General features: G+C 27.7%; 1 pseudogene; it reads right to left on the bottom strand.

Annotated features, from left to right (window-relative positions):
* Positions 1-7,606, bottom strand: part of LOC107614713 — a 15,782-nt pseudogene that overhangs the window by 2,311 nt on the left and 5,865 nt on the right.

The raw sequence follows: 7,606 nt of genomic DNA, 5'->3' as shown, positions 1-7,606 counted from the left end.
TATTTAATCAACTACTTTTCATTAATGCACCATCTAAATTAATCTCTATCTAACAATAATATCTATTGTCATATTACAACACTTCCGCGTCAAGTATGAACATGTAAATAGCATGCATCAAGCTTGGACACAAGCAATTTATAAAAAGTATTATTTGATATGTTGAAATGTCAAAGGATAATCACTTTATTTCTAGAACTCGATCTCAAACTAAGGCTTACTAAGCTTTAAGCTTGTTTTAATTTAAGGCTGAAGATAGCAGAAATCTCATAGACATGCAATAAGAGGACGCAACGCAAAGAACTAAAAGACTACTCAGCAAAGCCATCAAATGGATTAACTGAAACTATATCATCATAGTTTAAATTGCTAAATTAAAGAAATTGAGTTGATAATTAAAATAATAGTAAAAAATAATAAATTTGTTGACTTTTTATTATTTTTAAATATATAAAAAGAAGAGTAATAAATATAAAACGATTAACTATTCTCTATTAATCACTGTCGAAACTACTTATTAAAAAAAAATCTTCTAATTTCAACAACAATTAAACAAATAACAATTCTATAATAAAAAGGTAGTCTTTGGACCATAGAAACAAACCAACTGGCGTAAAAAATCTCTTAAACAACTTACCTGTTATTGTAACAGTTGCTAAGCAGGAGAAATAATATCTTTTATTTTCACTTTTGATATGTGGTTATTAATTATTTGAAAGAAGTGTCAACGATATTTTCATTAACCTATTTCTTATACTTGGATGATTCTATTACTAATGGCACTTAAGCTAAGTTTCAACTTCCAAAGCCTAATAAGAATATGAAACTGAGATGGATTTTTCTTCCATGAACATATATAACTAATTACTGAGTTAAAGATAGTCAGGACAGGAACACTAAGACATGATTGATCAATACCTGACACGATGAAGTAACCATATCACACAGCAATACCTTCCTTACTCCAATTTTGTGCTCATTTGTCATTTCAACGACAACATTTGCAACTGCAACGTTAATGTATTTAACTCCCCAACTCACTTGAAATCATAATTGCATGAAAATTTCAAAAGCTAAATTAGGAGAGATTTATAAAGTTTAACATCTCAAACAGTGCTCAAAAGCTAGCAACCATGTACTCCAATTTTAGGATAATGATAATTTTGAGATATGATTATGTTTTAAAAAAAATAAATTTCATAAAATAGAGTAAGTTATGGTTATAGTTTAAAATAGAGATGATCATAAAATAAATTATTGTCACAATTTTAAAATAGGATGATCATAAATATTATGGACATATTAAAACTGTGACTATAAATTAGACTATTGTCACGGCTTTACAAAAAAGTAACCAAAAAATAAGTTATAGTCATAATTTTTACACGTAACCATAAAATAATCTATGACCACAGTAAAAAATGTGATCTAAAGTGTCAAAATTTAAATACTGTGATAATAAAAACTGTTATCATAAATAAAAGAAAAATCGTGATCATCATAAATCTATAGCCACGCTAAATGATCATAAATAAAATATCTTTTATTATTATTTAAAGATACTAAAAAACACAAGTCAATATTGTTGTATATTTTCTTTAATGCGTTTTGAAATGTTTGCTTGAAGTCGTCCAAAATCATAGATCGTATAAGCTCGAAGGCAGAAACCAGTGCTGGTTTAAAAAGCTGACCATTCAAAAGGACATTATGAACTTCATGAGTTGGGACTTCATGAACAAAATGAATTGGCCAAACAATAACTTAATATTTGAATTGGTTCCTAAATTTATATATTAGTGTCTTAATTTGATTATCAAAACTTCAATTTATTTAATTTGGTCTCTCAATTTAGCACTCAGTAATTTAGATTTGTTTCTAACTTTATTTTATCATAAAATTGTTAACAATATGCTTATTTTTAATAAATATTTGATGTAACAATTAAAATTTATTTATCTTAATTTTCTTCCAGCAAAATCTTTAAAATTTTAATTCAAATTTCACTTAAAGTAATAGTCATTAGTCTATCTTACCACGTCGTTACTCTACGGACTAATATGCATAGTAATTACGCCAATAATAATCATTAATATATCATCCATTTCTGCTTTTCTTTCAACAGTCATCAGTTAATTAACAATGACGAAAAAAAAAAGGTTAAATTAACATAATTGCAAGAAAAGTAAAAATAATGTACCCGATCAAGCAATTTTTCTTTAAGTTCATTTTTGAATGTAGATCTTGGACCTTCATGATAATAAATAGTTTCAGCATCATACCTAGATTAATGTGAAAACAATAAATCTTAGGATATTGCAACTAAAGTGGGAGAAAAGTATGAAGCCTTCTTTTTCTAACACATAGAACAATCAAAACCATTGCTATTACTAGCAGTCTAATATGAACAAAGAATTTAATGTTATGGTGTCATAAAAAGTCAATTATACTCACTCTGACAAACAAGTATCAATTTGTGAACTAAACCTGTTCAAAAATTCAGTAGAGTTACATTTCATATCCTCTTCCAGTTGATGTAATTTCTGATATGAAAGAAACTTCCCTAGCATTAGTAATTACGAATGCAGAAATAATTAGAATTAATTAGGTTCATATATAGATCAAGGATATAAACAATAATTAATTTCATTATTATGAAATTTTAAACAACATTAGCAGTTATATATATATCTTTATGTTAGTAGATTGAATTAAATCAATCAATTAATTCAGTCAAATATGAGTCCTTTTTTTTCAAGTGCTCTTAATACCTTCTTTGCAGCTTTATACTTCTCTCGGGCAATTTCTTCACATCGGACAATAGCAAGCATAACCTACAAGTTGATCAAGCAACAACTTTGGTTGTTCAAATAATAAAGCTTCAACAGAGATTAGTCCTTGAAAAGAAATTTGCTGAGATTTACCTTATGAGAAGGAAGGTCGAGGTCCTTATCTGCCTTAATCATTTCCCAAATTTCCTGACAACTGTAAAGAAAGTCTGACGCAAGAACTACTCCATTGGAGTCCCAACCAATATCGCAGATTTTTTCTCGCAATTCCGCAACCTACAATGAAAATAATCCAAAAGAAGTAGAAAAGTGATGTAAATTATCAAATATGAGAGATAATCATAATTTCATATGAGGCGCATTCGACCACACGTCTTAAAATCGTCAGCAGGTCATAAGCCCAAGAGTTATTCCCATAGACTAAACTTTAGGGAGGGACAAAAAATAATTTTGTAATATAAAAGATACTAAACTAAATATTTTAAAGGACTTAAATTGAAATTTCTATTACATATATTTACTTGTTAAGGGTAATTTTGACTGATACAATTTTATATATTATTAAGATATAATTATGCTTTTCATAATGTGTAACTTTTTTTTTTCAATTATATTAAAACAGAAGGAATAGTAGTTATGCAAATATGAGGTGCACTCAACCACACATCTTAATAATGCAGCAAGTAATAACCAAATTAAAATAGCTATCCCACGGTTCATACCTCCTCCTTAAATTGCTCTTTTTGATAATCAAAATTTGAAAGAGCAACGACCTCAACCTGGAATTGTTTCCAAATACAAATATAGTTATTACGACATACGAACTGCCAGTAGATTATGCTAAGAAAAGAAGCGCTCAGTAAGTTTAGCAATGATGATCTTACACTGAAAAAATCAGTGAGTGCGACCTCATTGTTAGAGTCTGATTTACATTTTGTAACACTTTCCCACATCTGTAGAGAAAAGAGTAAATTGACAAAGCCATAAAGGATAACGGAAATTATAAAACAATTCAGTGACATTATATGAAGCTAAAACTGGATTAATTACCTCCTCCATATCTGTTACCAAAAGCTCTTTTAAGCGTTCAAATGGCGTCTATAAAAAGAAAGCTCATCATATTAACATTTAAAAAAAATGCACAGTTGCTTTAAAACCGAATTAACTCAATATTTTTCTTAGGCACCTGTGTTTTATCGCGAATGACAAAAAACAGTGTTATTTTGCGTCCAGCAAACAATTTCATCACGACCTGAAAAAATGAGCATGCAATTCAATAAACGATTAATTTTCAGGATTCAAGTGAGTTATCTGTAGTTGATAAGCTTCCAAATTATACCTGAAAGATAGTTTTCAAAAGTGGCCTATTCGCTGCATTGTGGCGGCCAATGTCATGGCACCACCTTCACAATCATTGCATAGCAAAGAAGAATATCATTAGTTAAGTGTCCAAAAGTTTTGGTTTAATTAGACGGTTGGNATATCTGAGATTGCTAGAGCAAATAGAGCACTCTGACCTTCGAATGAAATATCATCCTGCAATAAAAATAATTTCAGTACAAGGAAACAATCAAAGCAGAATTATTAACCCTTAACTATGTTATAAATTTTGGAAAAGTATAGGTAAACAATAAAAATATTAAATAATATAATATGAATAATTGATATATCGAATGTTTAATTTACTAGGTGTGCGGATAGTTATCCTAATATTAAGATTTAGGTGGATAATTTGAAAATATAGTGTGTTTTTATTTTATTGGCCTATTTTAAAGTCCATTGTTCACATTGTTCACAAAAATCATTATCTACCTAATAAAGTCTTATAATTTTTTACCAAGGACAAACTCGTACGTTAAAATAATAAAAAAAATTTAAATATTAACTGCTCCCTACTAGAGTGCAAATTTTAAACAATTCTCCACACCTAATTTTTCAATTTTAATTTTATAATTGAAATATCTATTAGTTTTGTGGATATTTTAGTGTGTTTTATGCATGGTAATTAACCATTATATATAAGTTTCGCTATTTTGAGAGAGAGAACCTGTTCTGCGAGTTCCTTTCCATCAGTTCCTTCCAAATCCAACACAAGTGTGCAAGGTTCAATGCGTGCACTCCGAGAAATCCAGATTCCTTTGGTTGTTTGAGACCTAAAAAGAAGCAAAAATACCATCATGTCATGTCAAGTAACTTTGTATAGAGGAAATGGGAATTACAAGAACTACTTGCCTTCCATCTTTAGCGTTCATCTCTTTGAAATCGGTATCAAACAAATGATTTAAGAGTGTGCTCTTCCCTGCCCAAAGTGAAGAGAACAGTAAGTTTGATTGGCTATGGGTATCAAAATACCTTTATTCACCTTATTTAAATGGTTCAATTCATGTTATGAGATTAAATTACATATAAAAGAATACACTAAAACTTGTTTATACTAACTTCTATCTTTAAAAATAGATAAATATATAATCCGTGATTAAAAAAAAGGTAAACACTAAATTCGGTTCTTATTTATTTTTTTAAAAGACAAGGCAATTTTTGAAAAATAAAAGACATTTTAACCTCTAACAAAATTATTTTGGAATAATACGACATTTTTGTTAAAAAATTCATTAATTAATAAAAAAATTAATTTTGTAAAAGTTTTATTTATAATTTATGTAAATTTTAAAATTATTCTCTTCTCTTATTTTTTGTATTATATTATTTTTTTAAAAAATTTTTATATTATAAGTTTTTTTTGTGATACCACTTCTGATAATTCATAATTGTCCTTAGCTTCTCCACTTAATCCCCACTAATGAAAAATTGTTTAAAGATAAATTTATAATAGTTTGTGGAGTTTATAACCCTTACAAATTTTAAATAAAAGTTCCACAATATATACTAATTTTCGTTACTATTTAGCAATTTTTTTTTACAAAAGAATTGTATTGTCCAAAAATAATTTTATTAAAGCTGTGTGTTCCTTTGTTTTAGATAGAGATAACTTTGTCTTTCGAAAAAAATAGACAAAATTGAATTGGGTATTTCTTACTAAAACTTGTTTATAACTTCTATTATTAATTACTATTTCTTAGAACAGTGGAATGCAGGTGTGCCATTGTGTGCAAAACTGCAAATAGAGTTGTTGTGAATTAGAGTTAACAATATTTGTCCAATCTTCATTTGTTACGTTCAGAAATATGCAGAATCTGTATGGTTGATGAGTTCCTTGCTCAAAAGGATTCAGATTCACAAATTTTTAACTCATAATAGGTTCACCAATGTGATTTTTTAGCTTTAACAAGATAAATCTTATAAAAACTGCATAACTTAGTGTTTTAAGCGAGAAAGTGCATTAAGAAAAAGAAGAAAGGAAATCGAAAAGAAAAAAACATGATAAAATTTTGAACATAGAAAGGTAATGAATATTCAGATTAAAAAAAAGCCAAAATGCAAAAACAGATACAACATAGCTATCCAGGCATGCAAATTATGGTGTTTGCTGATGTCTAAAAATTATTGTCTAATTGTTAAAATAAGTTAAATAATTAATTTTAAATTTAAAAATATAAAAATTAAAAAATTTTAAATATTTTAAAGTTACTATAAAAAATAATTTAAACAAAAATTAAACACTAAATAAAAAATACCATAATTAGCCCCCAAAAAATGGCATTGTAGAGGAAAGCAAGAAAGCATACCGCTACTTTGGGGACCCATGATAGAAACCACAGCATACGATTGTTCACATTTATCTATTTTCATCTCGTGAACAAACTTTTCAGTCTCAGCAACTTTGAATACTTTGTTATCTCTATCAATAATAAGCTGAGTTGGATAACATTGTACTGGTGACCCCGCAGAGTAGGGTTCATTCCCGAGTGAGCATTCTCCCAATTCACCTGAAATTTGGCAAATAAAGAAGTGAATTTGATAAAATTTCTCTGTTTTTACTTTTAATTATATGGAGAATTGTTTCTCTTTTTATTGTATTTTACATCTTTGTGACAGATATTCAAAGTGTCAAGTATAAAAGAGTAGCGCGTAGCGCCTATAAATTGGCGCCTAACTCCTAACGTCTGTGAATTAGCATTTACGTTAAACGTCAATTTGCAGGGATTAGGAATTACTCTTTTGTACTTGACACAAAGAATTATGCAATGTAATAAAATGATATCGACCATATAATATTAATACTAAACCAATGGCCTACAGATTTTTATTAACCGTTTAGAGTAGTGTTATATAGAGTAGAATGAACAAATTATTGTAGCAGTTGTATTCCTAAAATAAAAATGTCAAAATCCCCATCCCCCCAAAATTGACATTCAGCTCATCCACCTTCTTAAGATGGTCCCACTTCATTCATTCAAAGCAACGCCAATATTAATAATAAATAAATTGGATAGTGCAGTAGTGTTAGGTAACTAAAAAAAGAGGGTTCAAATTTGTTTTATTTAATATTTATTTATTTTAATAATAATTAATAAATATTAAATATTTTTGTAAATAAATAAATAAATTGAGCTGCAAACAAACGAATAAACACTACTACAAGTTTTGATTTTTACACTTCAGTGAATGTTAATGCATGCATTTGTGAGCTAACATTTTCTCATGAGTTTTTTTTAATCGTTTTCAATTTTGTTTAGCATATTTTGCAATAAGATTATGCTTTTAGTAATGTTAATATATGTATTTGTTCATGATAATAATATATTCAATTTATTTAGGTGTCATCAAACTATTAAAAAAATTATTTTTTAATAAAAAATAATTTTTTATTCTTTAATATATTTAGCAAAATTTTAATAATAAAAAAAATTAAAAATAAA

Source organism: Arachis ipaensis, chromosome B09 (assembly GCF_000816755.2).
Source record: "Arachis ipaensis cultivar K30076 chromosome B09, Araip1.1, whole genome shotgun sequence".
In the NCBI taxonomy this organism is placed as follows: Eukaryota; Viridiplantae; Streptophyta; class Magnoliopsida; order Fabales; family Fabaceae; genus Arachis; species Arachis ipaensis.
This window is presented reverse-complemented; position numbering and strand designations above follow the sequence as displayed.